At 48.4% G+C, this 24,974-nt stretch overlaps 1 protein-coding gene across 1 annotated transcript in view; it reads left to right on the forward strand.

Moving 5' to 3' along the window:
• Window positions 1–24,974, forward strand: part of KLHL26 (kelch like family member 26) — a 47,354-nt gene that overhangs the window by 9,736 nt on the left and 12,644 nt on the right. The gene's annotated exons all lie outside the window — the stretch shown is intronic.

Consider the following 24,974-nt stretch of genomic DNA (forward strand, 5'->3'; position numbering starts at 1 on the left):
GGGTGACATCATCCCCCTGCCCTCGGCTCAGAATGCATTCAGCAAACAAAATCAAGAGGCTGTTCTGTACAACCATCTGTGGCTTTGTGCAGGGGCAAATGGGACCTAACTCTCAGGGAGCTCCCTGTGGGGACACATGTAGGATAGAGGATGTGGTGGGGCTCAAGAGAGATACAGACTCAATGCTCGGGGAAAACTGGGGGAGACTTTGCGGGGGGGGATCTCAGGAGGCTTCACTGGGAGGCAGTGTCGGAACTGACCCTTGAGAGGATCTGGGTCTTTGGAAAGGTAGGGATGTAGAAGCAGGCGTGGGGGGTGGTTCTCAGGGGAGACGACGAGCTCAGGGAACATTTAGGCTGGAATCCAGTGTCCCTTGAAGGGGAATAATGTCACAGAAGTTAGCATCCTGTCCTGGGTGGTTGTATTTTCCATTCTCATCTCTGTGCTGATGAATCTCAGGTAGATTTGAACAGCAAAGACTTCTTTCTTCGCCAGGCTCTTATCTCCAACTGCCTGCTGGGCATTATGACCTGGATATCCCATAAACATCTGACCTCCTTATCGTTTTCCCTTCCTAATTTCCATTTTACTTCCCAGTCATTCAAGGAGTCATCCCAGACTCAGGACTTCTGTGTCTGATCGTTTGCCACGTTCTATCCTTTCTCACTCCTATCCCTGCGATTTATAACCCTCTTCTCCAACCTTTCCCCACCCCGGGGCTGGCAGGTCCTCATCGCTCAGAGCTGGACTCTTCCCATAGCCTGCCAAATGGGTCTTCCTGTTCCCTGGCTCTCCCTTCTCCTATCCATCCTCTACTTGGCTGTCAAGTTGACTTTCTTAAATTATAGTCCTGACTCCTGTATTCATGCTTTCCAGGGGTGCTCTGGTATTTTCAGGATCAAATACAGCAAAGCTGTTTTTAAGCTGTGGATCGAGACCCCATGGGGGTCAAGTGACTGAATGTGGGGATTGCAAAATTTTGATTACCACTAAATGTTTGATTTGTTCACCTATTTTATATATGCTGTATGCTCGAGCTTGTGTGAAAATTTCTTTGGCAGAAAGGAAAAAGTTGAAGAAGCTCTAAAATAGAGAAAGGTTCTGGCTTTTAAAGCTTGCTGTGGTCTGACTTCTTCCTACTTTTCCAGTCTGCTCCCCGTAATCTGTGACCCAGTGATAGGGACCTTTTTTCAAGCAAAAAACACTGTCTCCAGTCTCTGAGCATTTTTACTGGCTGTCTCTCATGCCTCTCCATCCTCATCTCTGCCTCGTGGCTTCCCGACTTCCTTCAAGTCTCCTTAATTGTTTTTCTTCCCTTTGGGGTAATCTCCAGTTTATCTTCTCTGTTAGACTCTGAACTCAATGAGAGCTGGGACTATTTTTGGCCCTTTTTTGCACATCCATAACTTAACACAGTTTTGTTTTGTTTTGTTTTGCGCCATATTGTGGGGCTTAATACATATTTGTTGACTTGACTTGAAACTAGATTGTGGAGAAGCTTAAATGCCAGAGTGAGGAATTTGTATTTTATCTGGTAAGCAATAGGGAACCACTGAGGATTGTTGAGTAGAGGAGAGATCTGGCCAGGTATTAGAAATATTTTGACAACTTCGCGAAGGAAGGTAGAGATTGTTGGCAGGATACCAGCTAGACTGGTACAGTAGTTTAGGTGAAAGGTGATAATGGCTTGTAGAGCAGTGGTTATGGATTTGGAGAGGAGATATGTGAGACATGATGTGGGATGAAGAGAAGTTGGCAGCTGATCGCACGTGACAGGGGGAGAGAGAGGAATCAGAGATGGAATCCACTTGGGATTCCATGGGATTGGCGAGATGGGAGTGCCATAAACAGAAAAAATCCCGGGGGATGAGTTTGGCAGGTTTGGGGAATAAGATGGGATCAGCTTTATAGATAAGATGCTGTGAGGGTATAGAGGGGGATGTTCGAAAGGGATTGGAGAGGTGAACCGCGGCTGAGGGCAGAGAAGGGGCTGGCTGTGTGACTATGGGAGGCCTCTGTGCAGAGGCCATCTCTGAGAGGAATAAAAAGGACTGATGTAGAATAGAACGTGGGGGGGGGGGGAAACGAAGGAGACCAAGAACCAGTGAGCAAAGTCCTGGAGGACAGGAAACCACACATCTTCACCTGCTTTGAAGACTTCTGATGGCCAACTGTGTCCTGAAACCACTTGTTCATTAATGGCTTGGGTCATTAATTGGTATCCAAATCTGCCTCCCTATCCCTTCTATCCATCCTAGGCTGGGTTTAGCCCTGCCTACTGGGGCCACAAAGAGCGGATCAGAGTTCTTATCATGTCTCTTCCAATATTTGAAAAGAGAAATCATTCCTTCCCCGATTTCTTCTCCATTCCGACATTCTCACTTCCTTCCATTAAATCCTTAAGAAGGCATTGTGTTCATGCTCCTTTCCGGGTGCCCTTGTTCATCCTAAAATGGAGACCCAGAACTGAGCTCAATACTCCAGATATTATCTGACCCAGACAGAAAACAAGGTTATCTTCCTTCCTAGGGGTAGGGACGAGGGGGATACTAGATTTCTATTCATATCCTCCAAGATTAAAGTGAACCGAATTAAAATGCAAGTTCCTAGAAGGCAGCCACTTTTTAATTTTATCTTTGTATTTCCCCCTTCCAGAACAGTGTCTGTACCCTTAATAGATGAATCATTTTTTATTGAATTGAATGTTAATTTGAGATTTAAAAAATGATTGATGCAGGCTGAAACTTCCTTCCCCCGAGTCTGCAGATCCCAGAAGGATAGTGTCGATCTAAGTATCTGAATCACCTCTTCTTTACAATCTTAGAGTCAGGAGAGAGCTCAGACTGTGTCTAGTCAGATCCCAAATTGTAAAGCCTGCTGGCTGCATCCCTCTCGATTTCGTCCCCATTCCTTAGATTTTGCATCTGTGGTTACCATATCCTTGGATTTATTAATACTGGGGACTTTAGCCTGCCCTACCCCTTCCAGTTCTTTGTAAGAAACAGCTCTGATTGATAATTGATCATCTGTACTGAGTTTTCTTTTTCTGTACCATGTAAAAAAATGTAAAAAAATTATATGTGTGTGTGTGTGTGTGTGTGTGTGTGTGTGTGTGTGTGACCTTGGGAGGGAGAGCAGCAATAACTGGCACCACACATCCTTCTTGTAATGTTAGCCCCTAATTGCACAGTGCCAGAGCCCAGCTTGCGGAGGCTGGAACTGTCACCTGAGGGAATTGAAGACCTTTCTGGTCAGAAAATTTTAGAATTTTAGAATTGAACATACTCAGGCTGGAGAAAATCCTGAGTCGTGGACCTTGCCAGCCCTTCACAGCCTAGGGAGAGGAAATGGGGAAATGGGAAGTCTGGAGGTCATTTGAGGATCCAGGAGGAAGTCGGCTTCCAAGGGAAAGGATGCTGGACTCCACGAGGATGGAGATGGGCGTGAGATTTGGGATGTCCTGCGGCTCTTTCCTTTCCAGGGGATGTTGGGGTTTGGGACAGCCTGCCAAAAAGGGCAGGTGGCAAGAACGCCTGGAATCCAGTCATCTGCCCTGGGACTGCTATAAACTTCCCCTCTTCCACCCTGCATCCTAAAAATCTTCCAGACTGGTCCATCTTTCATCAAGAGAAAGCATCTTTCCCAACTCCTGGGGGAAGATCCCCTCAAACTTCCAGGGCTGGAGTTCAAGATCTAACCCTGTATTTTAGTTAATGAGGTCTGGTCAGTGGCGGGAGCAGCCCCCCTCCGCCCTCCCAGGCTGCCTCATTCATGCACCCTGTGTCATAATGTTAAAGCTGGCCTTGCCTGCCAATTCGGGGAGACAGAAAATGTACAAATGTTTATGCTACAATTGAGTCACCCGCACAAATGATTGTGTCTTGTGTCTTTTTTTTTCCCTTTTTTTGCCAAGGAAGAAACTGAATGCCTTCTGAGCCGGAGGAGGCTTCAGACCCTGTAGTTTAAACTTTACTCATGCTTTTTCCAGGATTTTCACATTTACAACTGCCGAACAGTTTCACAGTCAAGAGCATAGGAAGTCAAATGACCTTTTCTCTGGAAAGTCTAAGTAACCCAATTGTGGCTCCTGGCGGCCCCTCCATTGTTAGCCGGGAGCAGACAGGGTTCAATCTGGGTTTAGTTATCTCCCACACACGGCCCAGAGTCGGGGCCATTTGGGAACTGATGACGGTCGAGCTCTTTAGAAGGGTGGAGGGACAAGATGAAAGGGACCTTAGAACTTGGAATGTGAGAAACAGAAAGGACCCTAGAACCTCAATGTGATGGACCTCGGAGCTCCAGCCAGACCCCAGGGAGGAGTCCGCTTGCTCCACTTTGGAATAGCCCTCATTGTCACGCTTTTTGCTACATTAAACTTAAAACTGTGTCTCTGGACATAGACTTTCAGAGCCGGGAGGGCCCTTGGAACAGTGCTGTCAGAATGAAATAGAAATGGGGATCACTACACCACACATAAATAGGAGAAACCACACGTTATTAACATTATCTACATTCTGTTGTATGTTTATTTTGTTAAATAGTTCCTATTTATGTTTCCATGTTTGCCACCTTTGTCTTAGAACACAGTGTTGGAACTAGAAGGACCCTTAGAACCTAGGAGGGCAGAGCTGGGAGAGCCCTCAGAACCCGGGAGGTCAGAGCTGGGAGGGCCTTAGAACCCAAGAGGTCAGAGCTGGGAGGGCCCTTAGAACCCAGGAGGTCAGAGCTGGGAGGGCCCTTAGAACCCGGGAGGTCAGACCTGGGAGGGCCCTTAGAACCCAGGAGGTCAGAGCTGGGAGGGCCCTTAGAACCCAGGAGGTCAGAGCTGGGAGGGCCCTTAGAACCCGGGAGTCAGAGCTGGGAGGGCCCTTAGAACCCGGGAGGTCAGAGCTGGGAGGGCCCTTAGAACCCAGGAGGTCAGAGCTGGGAGGGCCCTTAGAACCCAGGAGGTCAGAGCTGGGAGGGCCCTTAGAACCCGGGAGTCAGAGCTGGGAGGGCCCTTAGAACCCAGGAGGTCAGAGCTGGGAGGGCCCTTAGAACCCAGGAGGTCAGAGCTGGGAGGGCCCTTAGAACCCGGGAGGTCAGAGTTGGGAGGGCCCTCAGAACCCGGGAGGTCAGAGCTGGGAGGTCCCTCAGAACCCGGGAGGTCAGGGCTGGGAGGGCCCTTAGAACCCAGGAGGTCAGAGCTGGGAGGGCCCTTAGAACCCAGGAGGTCAGAGCTGGGAGGGCCCTTAGAACCCAGGAGGTCAGAGCTGGGAGGGCCCTTAGAACCCAGAGTGTCAGGGCTGGGAGGGCCCTTAGAACCCAGGAGGTCAGAGCTGGGAGGGCCCTTAGAACCCAGAGTGTCAGGGCTGGGAGGGCCCTTAGAACCCAGGAGGTCAGAGCTGGGAGGGCCCTTAGAACCCGGGAGGTCAGAGCTGGGAGGGCCCTTAGAACCCGGGAGGTCAGAGCTGGGAGGGCCCTTAGAACCCAGGAGGTCAGAGCTGGGAGGGCCCTTAGAACCCGGGAGGTCAGAGCTGGGAGGGCCCTTAGAACCCAGAGTGTCAGGGCTGGGAGGGCCCTTAGAACCCGGGAGGTCAGAGCTGGGAGGGCCCTTAGAACCCAGGAGGTCAGAGCTGGGAGGGCCCTTAGAACCCAGAGTGTCAGGGCTGGGAGGGCCCTTAGAACCCGGGAGGTCAGAGCTGGGAGGGCCCTTAGAACCCAGGAGGTCAGAGCTGGGAGGGCCCTTAGAACCCAGGAGGTCAGAGCTGGGAGGGCCCTTAGAACCCAGGAGGTCAGAGCTGGGAGGGCCCTCAGAACCCGGGAGGTCAGAGCTGGGAGGTCCCTCAGAACCCGGGAGGTCAGGGCTGGGAGGGCCCTTAGAACCCAGGAGGTCAGAGCTGGGAGGGCCCTTAGAACCCAGGAGGTCAGAGCTGGGAGGGCCCTTAGAACCCGGGAGGTCAGAGCTGGGAGGGCCCTTAGAACCCGGGAGGTCAGAGCTGGGAGAGCCTTTAGAACCCAGGAGGTCAGAGCTGGGAGGGCCCTTAGAACCCGGGAGGTCAGAGCTGGGAGGGCCCTTAGAACCCGGGAGGTCAGGGCTGGGAGGGCCCTTAGAACCCGGGAGGTCAGACCTGGGAGGGCCCTTAGAACCCAGGAGGTCAGAGCTGGGAGGGCCCTTAGAACCCAGGAGGTCAGAGCTGGGAGGGCCCTTAGAACCCAGGAGGTCAGAGCTGGGAGGGCCCTCAGAACCCGGGAGGTCAGAGCTGGGAGGTCCCTCAGAACCCGGGAGGTCAGGGCTGGGAGGGCCCTTAGAACCCGGGAGGTCAGGGCTGGGAGGGCCCTTAGAACCCGGGAGGTCAGAGCTGGGAGGGCCCTTAGAACCCGGGAGGTCAGAGCTGGGAGGGCCCTTAGAACCTGGGAGGTCAGAGCTGGGAGAGCCTTTAGAACCCAGGAGGTCAGAGCTGGGAGGGCCCTTAGAACCCAGGAGGTCAGAGCTGGGAGGGCCCTTAGAACCCGGGAGGTCAGAGCTGGGAGAGCCTTTAGAACCCAGGAGGTCAGAGCTGGGAGGGCCCTTAGAACCCGGGAGGTCAGAGCTGGGAGGGCCCTTAGAACCCGGGAGGTCAGAGCTGGGAGAGCCTTTAGAACCCAGGAGGTCAGAGCTAGGAGGTCCCTCAGAACCCGGGAGGTCAGGGCTGGGAGGGCCCTTAGAACCCGGGAGGTCAGAGCTGGGAGGGCCCTTAGAACCCGGGAGGTCAGAGCTGGGAGGGCCCTTAGAACCCGGGAGGTCAGGGCTGGGAGGGCCCTTAGAACCCAGGAGGTCAGAGCTGAGAGGGCCCTTAGAACCCAGGAGGTCAGGGCTGGGAGGGCCCTTAGAACCCAGGAGGTCAGGGCTGGGAGGGCCCTTAGAACCCAGGAGGTCAGAGCTGGGAGGGCCCTTAGAACCCAGGAGGTCAGAGCTGGGAGGGCCCTTAGAACCCGGGAGGTCAGAGCTGGGAGAGCCTTTAGAACCCAGGAGGTCAGAGCTAGGAGGTCCCTCAGAACCCGGGAGGTCAGGGCTGGGAGGGCCCTTAGAACCCGGGAGGTCAGAGCTGGGAGGGCCCTTAGAACCCGGGAGGTCAGAGCTGGGAGGGCCCTTAGAACCCAGGAGGTCAGGGCTGGGAGGGCCCTTAGAACCCAGGAGGTCAGAGCTGAGAGGGCCCTTAGAACCCAGGAGGTCAGGGCTGGGAGGGCCCTTAGAACCCAGGAGGTCAGGGCTGGGAGGGCCCTTAGAACCCAGGAGGTCAGGGCCGGGAGGGCCCTTAGAACCCAGGAGGTCAGGGCTGGGAGGGCCCTTAGGTCATAGAATATCAGGCCTGGGAGGAACCTTAGAACTCAGGGTGTCAGACTTAGGGCAAGCTTAGAATGCAGTACTTGAGTTACAAGAGAACTTAGAATATCAGAGTAGAGGGGAGACCTTGAATGGAATGTGAGAGCTGGGAATGGGGTGAGCTAAAAGACCCCTCTAACTCTTTTCATTTACAAGTAGGGGAAATGAGGCAGAAAGAAGGGAAAGGACTCCCTCAGCAAGCCAATAGCCGAGCCAGGACTGGAGCTTAGGCTGTCTGGCCCGGTCCAGAACTCTTTTCTGTTTTGTTGCCGCGGCCTGAATCTTAACTCCAGAGCTTACATAAGGCAGGGAGCGGAGGGAGAACAGGATTTCCTGATGCTCACCACCACCCTTACTCTCTCTGCTGCACGCTCATGCAGTCACTTGCCCACGCTGTAAAAAATGAAGAGATTTTACTTATTAAAGTGGCAGTGTTTCCAAATCATTTTGGGATAAAGTGGAGGAATTTACTCTTGCTTTAAACAAGCCCCAGGGGAGTGTTAGAAAGAACAAAAACCTTATTCCTTGGCTTGCCTGGCACTTGGGGTCTGGCCTGACCCAGCCGCAGATGTGGAGCTCAGGGCTGGGAAGTGGCGGGGGGGACGGCAGGGGCGCCTTCTCTTCCAGCAGAATGCAGAGGGCTCTAGAGCAAGCATTGAGAGAGCAGGGTTCTGGGCCTGGCTTTCCCCCCATTTCTTGTGTGACCTAGCACTTGGCACGAGCTACTTGATATTGATATCGGCGCTCTCACTCACTTTCTCTGGGTCCTGCCTGGGACCTGTTTTCTTTATATGATGAGGAGGGAAAATTGATCTTTGAGTCATAGTATTAGCATTGGAAGGGCCTGAGAAATCATTGAGAAAAGCCCCTGTTACCCCAACATGTTTATGGATTATTAACTAAGACACACAGAGAGGTTAAATCCTACAAGTCCCCAGCTACGGTCTGAGGTGGGATTCGAAGCACCTTTTTCTCGGCCTCAAGTCCAGTACTCTGCCCTTTATTCCATGTTTCATCCTTTCCAGTTCTTCTGTGTTCTAAGGTTGCTTCTACCTCTGAAATCCTGATTTCTTCCCATCTCTGAACAGCCTTGTCTCATGTTCTAAGGTTGTCTTCAAGTCTGATAGTCTGTGTTCTAAGGGCTAATTCTTGACCTCCTGGGTTCTAAGGGCCCTCCCAGCTCTGACCTCCCGGGTTCTAAGGGCCCTCCCAGCTCTGACCTCCTGGGTTCTAAGGGCCCTCCCAGCTCTGACCTCCTGGGTTCTAAGGGCCCTCCCAGCTCTGACCTCCTGGGTTCTAAGGGCCCTCCCAGCTCTGACCTCCTGGGTTCTAAGGGCCCTCCCAGCTCTGACCTCCTGGGTTCTAAGGGCCCTCCCAGCTCTGACCTCCTGGGTTCTAAGGGCCCTCCCAGCTCTGACCTCCTGGGTTCTAAGGGCCCTCCCAGCTCTGACCTCCTGGGTTCTAAGGGCCCTCCCAACCCTCCTGGGTTCTAAGGGCCCTCCCAGCCCTGACACTCTGGGTTCTAAGGGCCCTCCTAGCCCTGACCTCCTGGGTTCTAAGGGCCCTCCCAGCCCTGACCTCCTGGGTTCTAAGGGCCCTCCCAGCTCTGACCTCCCGGGTTCTAAGGGCCCTCCCAGCTCTGACCTCCTGGGTTCTAAGGGTCCTCCCAGCTCTGACCTCCCGGGTTCTAAGGGCCCTCCCAGCCCTGACACTCTGGGTTCTAAGGGCCCTCCCAGCTCTGACCTCCTGGGTTCTAAGGGCCCTCCCAGACCTGACACTCTGGGTTCTAAGGGCCCTCCCAGCCCTGACCTCCTGGGTTCTAAGGGCCCTCCCAGCCCTGACACTCTGGGTTCTAAGGGCCCTCCCAGCTCTGACCTCCTGGGTTCTAAGGGCCCTCCCAGCCCTGACACTCTGGGTTCTAAGGGCCCTCCCAGCCCTGACACTCTGGGTTCTAAGGGCCCTCCCAGCTCTGACCTCCTGGGTTCTAAGGGCCCTCCCAGCTCTGACCTCCCGGGTTCTAAGGGCCCTCCCAGCCCTGACACTCTGGGTTCTAAGGGCCCTCCCAGCTCTGACCTCCTGGGTTCTAAGGGCCCTCCCAGCTCTGACCTCCCGGGTTCTAAGGGCCCTCCCAGCCCTGACACTCTGGGTTCTAAGGGCCCTCCCAGCTCTGACCTCCCGGGTTCTAAGGGCCCTCCCAGCTCTGACCTCCTGGGTTCTAAGGGCCCTCCCAGCTCTGACCTCCCGGGTTCTAAGGGCCCTCCCAGCTCTGACCTCCTGGGTTCTAAGGGCCCTCCCAGCTCTGACCTCCCGGGTTCTAAGGGCCCTCCCAGCCCTGACACTCTGGGTTCTAAGGGCCCTCCCAGCCCTGACCTCCTGGGTTCTAAAGGGCCTCCCAGCCCTGACCTCCTGGGTTCTAAAGGGCCTCCCAGCCCTGATATTCTGTGTTCCAAGGGCCCCTCAAGTTTTGACATCCTGTGTCCTGAAAGTGCAGACATTAGCTCTGTTGCACTGGGTAACATCTGCCATTCCCAGTGGGCAGAAGCCCAACAGAAGTGTTGCCCCCAGGGGTCTGAATTTGTTCCAGATCTATTGGAGAAGGGGAGTGATGGTAATGTCAGCAGGCTTCCGGTTGGGCGCCTGCAGTTGGGTGGGTTAGGTACCACTTCCGAGGAGTCCTGACTGCTCAGAATCTTCCATCTCTGGCTTTTCTGCCTCCCTGTTCCTTACTAGTACCTGCTTCTTAACAGCAGAAATTTCCAATACACCCACATGTTGTCTTGAGTTGCTATAACACTTGGTTTTCTGTTTTAAATTATCACTGGAGATTTAGGAAAATAACCGTTGTGATGAAAAAGCAGCAGAATAAGGAGCGAAATCGTTCACGCCAAATTGGAAAGAACGGCTGCCCCTGGGCTGGGAATGGGATTCTCAGTGGGCTCAGTGGTTCTCTGCCACTAGGGCACTTGTCACGAATCTGGTACCATTGGGTGTCCCCTAGCCTAGTCAATGAGGAGGGAGTAACTGGCAGGTCATCCTTCATCAGTAGTCAGCAGGGAGACCAAAGTGCAATCCATCTCCTGTACTGTTAAGTTCATAGGATGTCAGGGCTGGGAGGGCCCTTAGAACCCGGGATGTCAGAGCTGGGAGCTTTGCCTCTAAGGGCACATTGGGCCAATTCCTTTCTTCCATCTGGAAGAAGAACCCAATTCCTTTTGTTTCCATTGGCTTTTTGAGGGTTAATGGATGAGTCTTGAGCTTCTTGGCAATTCACGTTCTTCAGCATATCTTGCAAAATGTCAACATGGAGGTTTCCATTTTCCTCCTTTCTCTCTCAGGGTCCTCACAAGGCTGCGAGAGGTAGCTGGGGCAAGTGTTCCTGCTCTCATTCTGCAGAAGAGGCAGCTCGGGGCTGGGGCGGGAGGGGGCTTGTTCCAGGGCCTTCAGCTGGTAGGTGGCGGGGCTGGGACTGGAGCCCAGGGGGCCAGCCCCCCCTTTCCCCTCCGCCTCCCCCGGCAGACCGTCTCCGGAGCCCTCCTCTCATCCCACTTGAAGTTCCAGATCCAGTCAGTTTGGCTTGAGAAGGATGCTCTGCTTTTGCTTTGCTCTGGCCCGAGGGTGGGAGGAGGAGAGGGGGAACAGAGCCCAGGGAACAGTTCAGAAATGGAAGAGTGTTGACATGACCTCAGCCACTCCAGCGTTCGTCAGAGCCATGTTTAACCTTCTTGCTCTCAAGTAGCATGCGGCAGTGATAGCGAGGTGCCAAAAATATGGTGATTTTATCATTTTGGGCTCGGAGCACAAAACCCAGAGCTGTAAAATATTATGGTAACCATGGCGACAGGGATTTATACGAGGGCGGCTGACTTTGTTTGGAGAGTCTAATTGTAGTGTCGGAATCAGACTTCTAATGTACCTCTTACACACGGCAATGCAAAGCATCGCAGGAGAAGGCTGCAGATGCACGGCTGGCTTTTTTTCCAGCTTTCAAGGACTTGAAAGAAAGCAGTTTCTCATCACGCTCTGGGTTAGGAATAAAGTTCTCCGCCGTCCTTTGGGGGTATGCACGTCTCCTCATGAAAGGCAGGATTATGCTCTCGCACCCTGAGCTGCGGGTAGGGGAGGGGACCCTGGGGGGCTTCCATCTGATCCCCCCCTTTGGTCGACTTGGAGCAAGCCCTCTCCCTCTGGGCCTTCGCTTCCCCTTTTGTCAAGTCACAGCACCCCAATGCGTCAGGGCAAGGAGGGGGCTGTAGGCCACAGAATGTTCGATCTAGGAAGGATCTCAGAGACCACTGGGCCCAACTTCTTGTGTAGGAGAAGATGGATAAATGAATAAATAAATAAAATATATACATGGTGTATAAAAGAAGGTGGAGTTGGAATTCACGCCCGAGTTCAAATTTTGCCTTTTACTGCTTGTGTAAGCTTTGGCAAGCCATTTCTTCCCCTGGCTTGCAGAGTGCGGAGATTGGACCAGGACTCCAGAATCAGGACCTTCTGTTCCTTTAGGATAATATTAAGGCTGTGGAGAGCTGATCTTGAACTACCTCTCCTGAATCTACTCTAGATGATCTCTTTATCTGAGAGACAGCAGCTTTACATAAAGGAAAGTCTTGCTTTTCCAGTACAGAAGTCCGAGTTGGAGACTTTTCTAGCTTTGTGATTTTGGATGAACTATTTTTTTTTTTTAAATTATTTGATGCCTTAGTTTTTCTCTCCAAAAATTAGGGACATTTACATCCCTCCTTCCCAGAGTTGTTGTAAGGAAGAATACAACATAAATGTGAATTATATGAAAGCTGTAGTAGGTTCAGCCCCTCGAGGAGCTGTGATTCGAAGGCCTCTGGCGTCAGGGGCCAAGGAGGGGAGTTGCTTGCTGGGCTGGCCCCTGGGAACCTCTCCCTGGCAGAAAGAATGGTGAGTTTTAGGGAGAGCCAGACCTGGGCCCCGCTTCTAGCCAGCGCCGGCCATCCCCCTACGTCAGAGTCCCTGGGCATTGTTCAGTGATGCCCGCCACGGTTCTGATGGGAGGTGTCGGAAGCAGGAAGACCCAGTGGTACACAGTCAGTCTTGGGACAGTGCCACCCAGCTGCAGCCTCTTTCCGTCTTCCATGAGAGCCACATGGACAATAAAAACCAGAATTGGCTTTGGAAGTGGAAGTACTCACAGTTTGGAGGGGAAGTGAGGGAATTTGAATGTAGGACAATATTTTAAAGGGGCAACACTGTCAAACTTCTCTCTGGCCCCTTGCGTTAGGCCTTCTGTGGGGATGGGAAAGGATTTTTATAACCCCCTCAGGACTTGTTTTCTGTGAATTTTTCTGACATTTTAATGAAAAGAAGTGCTGGGGGACTTTCGAGTTTCCCCTGCAGCTTTTCAAAACCAAACATGACCGGAGTCTGGAAATATCCTGGGGGGAAACCGAGGATGGCCACATGGGCCAGGGAATAGGCTGCTGTGAATCCAAGAGGTGGAAATTTTAAAAAATCAAAACAAAGTTAAAGTTAAGGAGATTTGTGGTGTAAGGAAGAGGGGTGTGTGTGTGTGTGTGTGTGTGTACACGTGTGCTACAGTGGAAGCAGCCTTAGCCTAGGGATCACAAACCTGCCTTTAAGACATAGCCCTGTTAATGATTAATTGTGTGACTCTGAGGGAGTCACTTCCCCATTCAATCTCCTCATCTGCTGTTCAGTTTGTTGTTCAGTTGTTGGGTCCAACTTTTTGTTGTCTCATCTGGGCAAAGATAATGCAGGGGTGTCCCATTTCTTTCTCCTGCTCATTTTACAGATGAGTAAACTGAGGCATATGGGGGTAAGTGACTTGTCCACAGTCATGCAGCTAGTCAGTGTCTGAGTCATTCCTGACTCCAGCCCCAGAGCTCCATCCTCCGCACGCCTGGCTGTCCGTCTGTGGAGTAGGGGCTGTGATCCCCTTTTTGCCTGTTCTGAGCATTAAGTGATGTATAGTGTTTCATGCCCAGCCAGGGCTTTCTATCGCAGTACGAGATCATCAGCAGTCAGCCTGTTGTAGTAAATAATCTAGTTTCCTCACAGGTGGAGTTGTGAGTTGCCCAGTGGGTAGTGGGGAGATGGGCACTGACCATCAGGCAGGCTACTATTTGAGAAACGTATTTGAAGATGGACCATTTCTCTGGTGAGAATGATCTTCTCCTATATCCCATTCCCTGACCTACATCTATGTTGCAGACATCCTGGTTGCCCCTCTGTGGATACTCTTCATTTTGCTAATTCCCCTCCCCTCCTCTCCCCCCTCCCCTCCCCAGAGATGAGACCAGGCTTCCATTCTGGGCAGGATAGGATGCTACTGTTCCCTCCTCGTCCCTGGAAGCTCTGCCGGAACCTGCCCCAGCTTTCCTGATCACTGCCCCATTACAATGTTCATTGACTGAGCTTACCCTAGTGCCATCTTGTAAAGTTGAGTTGTTTAAGCCCCATTTTTGGAATTAATGTGATTTGAAATTGATTTTTAAAATCCAGATGTAAGATTTTACATATGTTCTTCTTAGATTTCATCTTATTGGATTGACCCCGTGTTTTAGTCCATCAAGCCCTTTTCCCATTCTGATTTTGTCACTGGGTATGTTTGCCGTCTTTTCCAGCTCGGCCGTGCCTCCAGATTGGATAAGTGGGACATCTCTGTCGGGAAACTCACCTTTAGGTTTTATTTCTCTACTCAATAGCTGTGTGCATCTGGGCCAGTCACCTCTTTGTACCTCAGTCTCCCCTTTTGTAAAATAGAGATAATGATCCTAGTATTGCTTCCCAGGGCTATGGTGAAAGTGCTTTGTAGGTGCTAAAGGGATATAAAAAGAGGAGCTATTATTCCAGCAGTCATATAACAGTAATCATGGTAAATGAGGCATCTGGGCCGGGGAGACATTTGTTTTCTGTCAGGCCCCTGGGTTCAGTCTCCCTCCATGACCTCAAGGGCCGCTTAGTAAATATTCAGAGATCAGACCAAATTGATTTTTCCTGACTCATGGGGAGATGACTTAACCAGGCCCATCATAATGACCAGGGGCAGAGCAGGACTGAGTGGGCTGACTGCGTTGGGAGTATGGAGGCTCCTTCCTGTCCTCCTCCCCAGACTCTCTCCCCAGCTAGCTTCCTGTGTGACCTTAGACACATCCCTCCCTCTCCCACTCGGGGACTCAGGGTGTGGTCATCCTTACCCATCATCATCCCCCAGCCTGGGGAGGGAGGGAGGGAGTGATGGAGAGAGCGAATGGGCTACTGTGAGTAATGAGCCTGGCCTGGTCCTTGGGCAGGCGGAAGCCAGAGATAAGCATCCTAGACCAGAACTGAGCCCTCTTAGTCATGAGCCCTGCACGGAGCCAGAAATGTCATGGAATTAGTGAGAAGTAACCTCAGAGGTCATGGAGTCCCAGAGCTGAAAGGGACCGAGGCAAGTGGGTTCCTTCAAAAGCATCCTGCAGCTGGAGCTCCCTGCCCACTTATCCAGCTCCTTTCACTTTATGGAATGTCTGAGCTGGAAAGAGCCCCTACATTTTACCATGTCAGGGAGGGACTTGGGTCACCTGGGAACAGAGCTGAAGCTAGACCCTTGGAGGGTCTTACCCAGCAATTTCAGCTCTCAAAGAGCTCACGACCAAATGCAAGAGATGATCTACAACTTTATAGGATGTTCATGGGTTAAATAAACTCAGAGAAGGCCCATTAGCATCGAGGAGGACTGGGAAATGCTTCTTGCAGAAGGTGGGATTCTAACTGATATTTGTGGGATCCTGGAGGTGGAAATGAGGTAAGAGAGCCTGCAGAGGTGGGAGACAGCCAGAGGAAATACCCAGAATTGGGGGGTCAGTGTCAGTATGTCGAGGGGAGTCAGGTGTAAGAAAAGTGGAAGTACCAGAAGAGCCTGGGTTATGGAGGGCTGTAAAAGGCAAACGATGGATCCTGGAGGTAAGAGCCACTAAGGAAGATCAGTCGGAAGGCCGAGGTAGGCTTGAGGTAGAGCCTAGCCAGCAGGTTAGTGTGACAGTGCATGTATGAGGACCAGAGACACGGCAGTGTCAGCAGAGAAATTGGACAGGCCTGGGGAACAGCTTGGATGTGGGGGCAAGTCCAGGTTGGGAACCAAAGTGATTGGGAGAATGAGTGCTAGTAATAGGGAAGTTTGGAGGTAGGGAGTGGTGGGGGTGAAGTAGAATGTTTAATATCAGACATGTTGTGTTTAAAATGTCTGTAGGATATTTGTGTGTATAATTGATATCATATTTCTTGCCTTCACAATGGATGGAGAAGGGTAGAAAAGGAGAGAAGTCAGAACTCATAATTGTAAAAAAAAAAATAGCTAAAAATAAATAATTAAAAAAAAAAGAAGCAATTTATGGGGCATCCAGTGCTCGATGTCCAATAGGCATTTGGAAGTGCATGTCTGGAAATCAGAAGGGAGGTTAGGGCTGGATGAATAAAGCTGAAGTTTCAACTGTGTAGAAATGAAAATTGAATCTATGGGAGCTGATGAAATCAGCTTGGAGGAGAAGAGAATAGGGCTCTTGGGGACAGTCTCTGTAATAATGGTCAGCAGCTCCTAGATCTGACCCCATCTTGCCTAGTATGTTCCCAGTAACTTCCTTCCTCGGAGCGTCTCCAACACCTCTCTTGTCTGTGCTTACCTGCTGAATAGAACATGTACCCCAAGATTTCAAGGCCCCCTCTCATCTGTTTTATCCATTTAGTTTTCTTGTGTGGATTATTAAACCAAGTTATTCTGAGAAGTCATTGATAGTGTTCTGAAGCATGAGACAGTCAACGTTGTTGTCATCTGAGAATGGGTCCATCTGGGTCCTTCAGGGTCATATAACAGACAGAGCAGATTTAGCCTTAGAGGGATTTGATCCCACCTCTCCTGTTTACTTGTTGTTTAACTTGGGGAAACTCAATGAATCTCTCTGGGCTTCCCTTTCCTTATTGAGAAAATGAAGAGCTTGCATTACATGATCTCTGAGTTCCTTTCTTGCTCCATACCTTTGATCCCAGGTTTCTGGATGTCTCCCCTGGGCCTTTTTCAAAAATTTGCTCATCTTTTAAGACTTAATTCAAATGTCTCCTCCTCCAGAAAGTCTTCCTGCACCTGAAGTGATGATTCTGCTTCCAATTTAGAATCTACCTCACAGTCTAATGCTTGAGTCTGTTTGTCTTGCATTGTCAGCTAGCATTTTTCAGGTATTTTCCGTGATGACGGTGTCGGGCTATAGGTAAGTCTTGATCCCTAGTTACAGCACCAGTCTGTGGGGGGCCAGCATTGTTTTTTCTCTTTCAGGTAACCCCCTAGCACCTATAATAGGCTCCGTCTCACTGGAAGGCCCAATGAAGGTCCAGTGTTCTGAAGTTCTTGTAGATCTGGCAGGTTTCCAGCTCTGAGTTCTAAGGGCCCTTTGAACATTGACCTTCCAAGCACCAGAATCCATTTCTCTGCAGCTAGTAAGGGCACTCAGAGGCAGCCAGTGTCTAGATAAAAAGCCATAGGACTTAGTGCTAAAATTTATACCAAGCCCCTGATTTTACAAATGAAGAAACTGAGAAACAGAGAGACTCGATGGTCAGACCAAAGTCACTGAAGTGATAAGTGGCCGTGTCCTCCGACTCCTCCCAAAGGTTCTGGGTGGAGGAAACCAGAATTCTGTCCTAAAACAAATTCAACAGACATTTATTAAGTGTTTGTGTGTAAGGCAATCTTCTAGGCAATGGGAGTGCACCAGTGGAGAAGATGGGGATCCCAGCTTCTGGGGACTTCTGACATGTTTAGAGGGAGGGGGAGAAGGCTCCCACTCTGAGTTTGTGAGGAAATAAATAGATGCAAGGTCTTCTCTACCCAGAAATGATGGTCTGAAAGATGAATTTTTATTTCTCCAAAATATTATTTTGGTCTGAAATACACATTATTCAGTCCCTCATTACTGTGCCTGAAGATTCCAAGCTTGCTATGAATAAAGTCTTGTGCTGGGTTCTGGGGGTTACAAATACAAAAGGAGACAGTTCCATCCCTCTCAGCAGACACAGATAAATAAGTAAATGACTAGTAAATGAGCCTTTTATTCCCAGGGGTGGAGATCGGGGTTGTAGTGGGAGGTCAGGAAACGCTAAGGGAAGCCTGAAGAAGACTTGGAGGACCTGAATTACATGCACAGATTCACTGTGGGGAGACAGCTGTCAGCCCAGCTTGCTGGAAATGGAGAGTATGGAGATATAGAATATGAAATGTGGGGAAAGGCAGCTTGAATGGAAACTGGATGGCTCTTAAAGTACCAGACCAAGGAGCATGAACTTTATTCATTTGGGAGCTACTGAAGATTGTTGGATTAGACATTGATGTGTGTAGGGAGGACCGTCTGGGTGGGCGGTGGAGTAGGGGGAGAACTAGGGAAGCTATTAGTGGCCCATGAGCCAAGGGAAGAGGATGGGTGGAAGATGAGTTATTTTGGGAGAATCCTGAAGGTTTGACATGTGGTTATAGGAGATGAAGCAATAAAGATCCAAGAGTAACTCCGAGCTTCCAAAAGTGGGTTACTGGAGAGGCAGTGGAACCCATAGCACTTCTTCAGGGCAGAGACTGTTTGTTTTTGTCCCTCTCTCCTTGTCAACTAGACATAGTGAGCTCCCAGGCCTGAAGACTTGAGTTCCATTTGGCCTTATGAGTAGTGTTCAGGGGAGTGATATGGGGTGCTGTATGGAAATATAATATGGGAGCCCATGAGAGGAGAGTAGGACAGAAACAGAGACAGAGGCAGAGAGACAGACAGAGAGAGAGACAGAGAGAGAAGAGAGAGGGACACAGAGGGGGGGGGGAAATTTATAAATGAGCTTTGCATGATACCTGCCCTTAGGAATCCAGTGGATAGAGATGAATAGGCAGAGATGACTGAGAAGCAGGAGCTAGGTGGCAGAGGACCCAGGAGAGGGCAGTGTCACAGAAGCCAAGTGAAAAGAGCATTGGGGAGGAGGGGACGGTCAAAGGTCTTAAAGGCTGCAGAGAAGAGAGTAAGGATGCAGCTGGAGAAAAGACTTGAAGGTTTAGGAATTGAGAAATCATTAATGGGTCACCATAGAAAGAGCTGTTTGATTGCAAGGCATTGAAAAGTGATGGGGTTTTTCTCTCTGATTTTTCTTTTCCAACATAATTTATAAAATAATGGTATTAAAAATAAACTAAAAAAAGAAAGAAAAGTGATGAGAGATGAGGAAATTGAAATAGAGAATATAGATCCCTTTTATTTTATTCCATTTGTTGCTAAAGCATCAAATTTAATTATTTCTTGCTAAAACATAAAAAGGATTGGCTTTATTTAGAGTCTGTGAATTTATTTTTTAAATATCTTGGTTACTATATTTAAATATAGTTAGCTTCCTTGAGCAACCCTAGGTGCTGTATTTTCTGTATTTAAGAGCATTATTTGGAGAAAGGGACCATGGGTTTCACTAGATTGCTAATGGGGTCCAAGACAGAAAGTAAAGTAAGTGATCTAAAAGGGATGTCGGAGTCTCATGAATGAATGAACAAAAAACATTTATTGAGCCAGTATTATGGTGTGAGAAGAAGAGTGACATGCCCCCAATGCCTCCAAAAAATAGGGTTTGCAAGGTGTGAGTTATGAGTGATAGGACATGGAAGCATGGAATTTGAACTGTAGAGTCAGAACTGTGAAGGGGGGGGAGTGGGGATTGAGGAGGTGACACTATTATGGGTAATAAGGCAAAATGAAGACATAAATCGTGGAATTGTCATGAATTGGGAGGCCAGGGAAATGGAGATGGGGGAACATCATCATTCTCTCTTGAGGTCCTTAGAGTATGAGAGCAAGACTGTGATTCTGGTTCTGAAAGGGGGAAGAGGGATCTGGAAGCCTGTCAGTGGCTAAATGAGGATTACACTAATACTGTGAAATAGACAGTAAAATAATATCATGTCCATTTTATAGGTAGGGAAAGTGAGGTAGTGTCATCTATAACAATTCTAGCAATTTGGGCAATGACAACCCAATGTACCTGGGGCAGGTACCTAGAAAGTGCTCTCAAATGAGCTTCTTCTTCCTTTTTTTTTTTTTAAAGTAATTTAATATTTTATTTTTTCCCTAATTACATGTAAAAACATTGTTAACATTTTTTTTCCTTCAAATTCAAATCAACTTCTTAAGACAAATTTATTGTAGTGAGGGAAAGAACTTAAGGGAGATTTTATGGGCCTCTAGAAACAAGGTCCAGTGGTGGGTAGGGGGGGTTCAAGACTGAGACTCTGAGACACTTGTGAGTTTGCTTCTGGGGAGGTCATGGGGAAGTCACTGCAGGGAAGGGAGGAATCTCAGGGTTAGTCCTGGGAACAGCTTACTAGGATTTCAGCCACTGGAGAAGGAAGCCTGACTTCTGGTAGTTTCTTATTAACTAGTTCTTCTTGCTAACAAGGTATTAAACTCATTTCCTTCTGCCTGCTAAAGGTGCACAGGTACTGTTAACACCTTTGAAATTTCAGCACCCTGGGATAAAGCCCTATTTGCCCTACCTTAGTCAATCTACCAGCAAACATCTGTTAAGTACCTACTATGTGCTGGGCAAGAAATCTCCAATCCAGTAAGACTTTAGTTGAAGCCCAGTCTCTGTGTGAGCCTGGGCAAGTCATTTAACTCTCAATGCTCTAGTCAGCTTTGAGATTGTGGGGTGATCTCCTTTCCTGGAAAAGGGAGTTCCCTGATCTGGGAGTTCCCTGTACCATTGAACTCAAAGGTGATATTCTCCTCACTGTGTGCCAGACCATTGTGTGGACTCTCCAGGGATAGCAGGAAGGTCTGCAGGAGGGCAGAAGGAAAAAGCTGCTCCTTGTGGAGTTGGAGGGCAGAGGAAAAAAGGGGCCATGTAGGGAGAGACTTCCGTGATCAGGGAATGAGGTGTTTCTTTTTCCCAAATACAAAATCCTTCGGAGATAATGGACTTCGATTTACCATCCCCCCATCTAGAGGGACGGCATGATAGAGGGAATAGAGTGCTAGATTCCAAGTCAGGAGATCTGAGTTCAGATCCCATCTCTGTTATATACAATATAACCAGGGGCTAATCATTTAATCTTTCTCTAAGCCTCAGTTTCCCTTTCTGTAAAATTAGATTGATGTACAGAACAGAATGGTTGAGGGATTTAAACATATAAAGTGCTTTGCAAACTTTTAAATATAAAACATGGGTATCAGTGATAGTGACCCCTGGTACTTATTGCTCATTTACTTACCTTTTCCCCTACTTCCTTCCATCAGCTCTTACTATTGACCTTTTTTTTTTTTTTAATCCTTCAAGCTGGGAGTGGGCTGGAAAATACTTAACAATCCACTTTTATTTTTTGGGAGAGGAACAAAAATATGCTAAAGTCACATTTTGAAGTTTAACATTGTTAGTATTTTCTCCATTTTCTTTTTTATAATCATTTTTTATTTTTCAAAATATATGCAAAGAGAGTTTTCAACATTCACCCTTGCACACCTTGTACTCCAAATTTTTCTCCCTACCTCCTCACCTCCACCCTCTCCTAGACAGCAAGTAATCCAATATAGGTTACACATATGTAGTTCTTCTAAACATATTTCCACATTTATCATGCTGTGCAAGAAAAATATCAAAAAGGAAAAAAAAGGAGAAAGAAAAAAAGCAAGCAAACAACAACAAAAAGGTGAAAATACTATGTTGTTATCCTCATTCAGTCCTGCTAGATGTCTTACTACTTCACTTTCTTAAATCTAACATTTAAAACAACAACAGTAAATCAGGCCTTGATCTGTATGTACTTTGCCAATTTCTGTTCATACTGAGAATTTAACTATTGGCTCTGGGGAAAGCTTGGAAGAAACAGTTCTTCCTCCTGACTTTTTTGACCCCTTTTAGCAACAGCCAGAAAGGATTTCGGCTTCCCTCCTCTGGGTAGGTTTGTTCCTCAGCACTTGGCCCTTTGTACATAGCTCTCATCTCATCCCACCTCACCTTCCTCAGCTTCCCTCCTCTCTCCCCTATTAAGATCCCATGAGTTACACAAGCTTGATTTGTTCTTTAGGAAGACTTTGACATGAGCAAAGCCCTAGTGAAGGGCCTGGAGTCCAAAGACTGATATTGAAGTACCAGCTCTATCCCTGCCAGCAGCTCCCCACTGTGTGACTTTGGACAAAATGCTTGACCAGTCTGAGCCTCAAGAACATCATTTGTAAGGTGGAGACCATCTCAGCTGTTTGGAGGAAAGTGCTTTAGAAACTGTAAAATTGGATGTTCCCAACATCCCAGGGCCAAGCCGAGTGCTCTGCACATAGTAGGTACTTAAAAGTGCTTATGTTCAACAGCCCTGAAGTCTGGAGAACCTGAGTTCAAATTTGGCTTTAGAAACTTAACACTTAACTGTGTGACCCTGGGCAAGTCACTTAACCTCAATTGTTTCAGGAAAAAATTAAATTAAATTAAAAAAATAAAAAGTGTTTATGTTAAGAGTAATAGCTAAAAAAGGCTGACATTAATGTAGTGCTTTGAGGTGTGCAGAATCCTTACCTACATTATCTACTTTTCATTCCCCACCAACCCCCTAAGGTAGGTGCGATTATTAACATCATTTTCCAGAAGAAGAAACCAGTTCTAGATGAGTTGGCCAAGGCTCTGAGGTTGCATTTAAACTCTCTCCACTGTTACATGATATCAAGAGTTGAAGGCAGCTGCTGGATGACAGACCCGGCAGTAGGTCAATAATGGGAGCTTGATTATTTGGGGAACACCTCTAACCTTTGAGTTGACTCAGTGTGTAGAGTACTGGGTCTGGAATTCGAATTTAGCCTGAGAGACTTAGTAGCTCTGTGGCTGTAGGCTAGTCACTTAACCCCCACTTGATGCATCGGTAGTTTCCTCATCTGGAAAATGGGCACATTAATAGTACCTTCTTCCCCCATGCCACGTGGTTGTGGGAACAAATGAGATGATAATGATAAAGCCCTTATGTGCTTGGTTCCTAGTAAGCACCATATAAATATTAGCCATTATATTGTTATTAATATTTGAGGTCCGTTTTAGGAAGGACAATAGACCATTTCTTTGTGCCCCATCAGAGATAAGATCCTGGCTGGCCAGATGCCAGTCCATTCCTCACTTCCATAGAGGGATTCTGATTTTTTTTCTTTCTTTTTTTTTTTTTTAGTATAATTTTGTGCTTTAATATCTTTTAAAAATTTTATTATTTTTTTATTGTTAAAGCTTTTTATTTACAAAGCATATGCATGGGTAATTTTTCAAACATTGACCCTCAAATAACCTTTTGTTCCATATTTTCCCCTCCTTCCCCCCCACTCCCTCCCCTAGCTTCCCCTAGTCCAATCTGATATTTTGTTGAGCTGGCGTCTGGTACCCTGATTATAGAATCACAGGACTCAGGCGTTGTTGAAAGCGATCTCAGAGGAAACCTAGCTTTGTGCTGGATTAACTGTACCACCCCCGTGGCAAGCAGCCCCGAAGCCCCCCAGTGTAGATCTCCATCAGCAGCTCAGCCCACTCAGCCATCCCTCCACCCGCTGGGGCCAGGGAGAACAAGAAGACATGACTGGCCTTCAAATACATCCATGCTCCTTTCAGTCACTAATGTGATTTTCCTAAAGCTCAGGTCTGATCACGTGGCCCCCTTCCAGACCAATAAACTTCAGTGATTCTTGGTCATCTCCAGGAGCTTTTACAAAATGCTTTAAGCCCTTCACAACCTTTCTGGCCTTCTTTACACCTTACTCCCCCAAACCTACTCTTTGATCCACTAGCACTTCCTTTCTCAACTCTTTCTCTTTTTCCAAGCTCCTTCTGGTTTGGATTTTTAAAAAAGGGTCTTAATTTTTTTTTAATTAATAATTTTTTATTATATATATATATATATATATATATATATATATATATATATATATTTATAATATTATCCCTTGTATTCATTTTTCCAAATTATCCTCCCCTCCCTCTATTCCCTCCCCCCGATGACAGGCAATCCCATACATTTTACATGTGTTACAATATAGCCTAGATACAATACATGTGTGTGAATATCATTTTCTTGTTGCACAATAAACATTAGAATCCGAAGGTACATGCAACCTGGGCAGACAGATATTAGTGCTAACAATTTACATTCACTTCCCAGTGTTTCTTCTCTGGGTGTAGCTACCTCTGTCCATCATTGATCAACTGGAAGTGAGTTGGATCTTCTTTATGTTGAAGATTTCCACTTCCATCAGAATACATCCTCATACAGTATTGTTGTTGAAGTGTACAGTGATCTTCTGGTTCTGCTCGTTTCACTCAGCATCAGTTCATGTAAGTCTCTCCAGGCCTCTCTGTATTCCTCCTGCTGGTCATTTCTTACAGAGCAATAATATTCCATAACCTTCATATACCATAATTTACCCAACCATTCTCCAACTGATGGACATCAAAAGGGTCTTAATGTTAATGGGCCTCTTTCCTGGCTTTGGGGATGCTCAGGAGTCCAAGGTTCCCCCAGACTTCCCAGTTCAGTCAGCTAAGAGTGAACCCGGACTTTGAAAGTATTTCTAAGAAATGACAGAGCAGGGGCCTGCAGGTCTCCTAAATGAAAGCACAGCTTTGCTTCTCATTTATTGCCATTTATTTTACACTTTTGCTATTAAAGCCCTCCTCTGATTCCTCTAACTGGAATGGTTCTTGAAGGCTTTGTCAGTAGGACTCTAGTTCTAGCAGGTCCTAGCTGCTGGAAGCTGGAAGGGCTTTGAAGACCAGCCCTGTGATGGACAGAATGTAGACTGGAGAACCGATCTAGTTAAATTCAGAGAGGCTCATCTCTACTTTGCACTTTGAGGGAATTTTGTAATTGTAGCAACTCCTAAAGATGAGATTGTAAGGTGTTTTTGAAAGATCTGAGAACTGACCCAGTGGAGGGATTGTTCCCCCGTGAAAATATCCTGGAGCCTTGAAATCTGCAGTCCTTCCTTGGAGGTCCATCCAGGCTGGCCCACTTGCTGTTCCCTCTCACACTGCTCCATTTCCCCTTCCTGGATTGCCTTCCCTCCTCATGTCCACCACTTATATACCCTGGCCTTCTCTAAGTGCCGGCAGATCATTGCCCCATGCTCCTTTTCCCAGTCCTGCCTCTACTAATACCTCCCCTGCAAGGTTACTTTGTACCCACTCTGTGTGTTTTGTTCAGACTTTTGCAATCGTGTCTGATACTTTGTGACAATATCCTGGCAAAGGTGTTGCTGTTTCCTTCTCCAACTTGTTTAAAGTTAGCGGAGTCTGAGGCAAACAGATGAAGTAGCTGCCCAGGTAGTGAGTGAGTGCCGGAAGCCAGATTTGAGCTCGGGAAGAAGAGATTTCCTGACTTCAGACTGAGCACCCCCTAACTGCTCCCTGTTTTTGTCATGACTATAAAAGGACAAGTTTTCTCCCATCCTATGAGACTCGATTGTTTTCTCTATGTTCCAGTGCTTAGAGCAGTGTCCAGAACATAGGAAGGGCTTACTTAATCTTAATTGTTTTATTTAAATATGGCCATTCCTTCCACCTCTGGATCTGTGGTCCTTTGGATCTGAATGACTGGACGCTCCATGGAAAGGTAACTTCTCCAGCT

Source organism: Sminthopsis crassicaudata, chromosome 1 (assembly GCF_048593235.1).
Source record: "Sminthopsis crassicaudata isolate SCR6 chromosome 1, ASM4859323v1, whole genome shotgun sequence".
Taxonomy (NCBI): domain Eukaryota; kingdom Metazoa; phylum Chordata; class Mammalia; order Dasyuromorphia; family Dasyuridae; genus Sminthopsis; species Sminthopsis crassicaudata.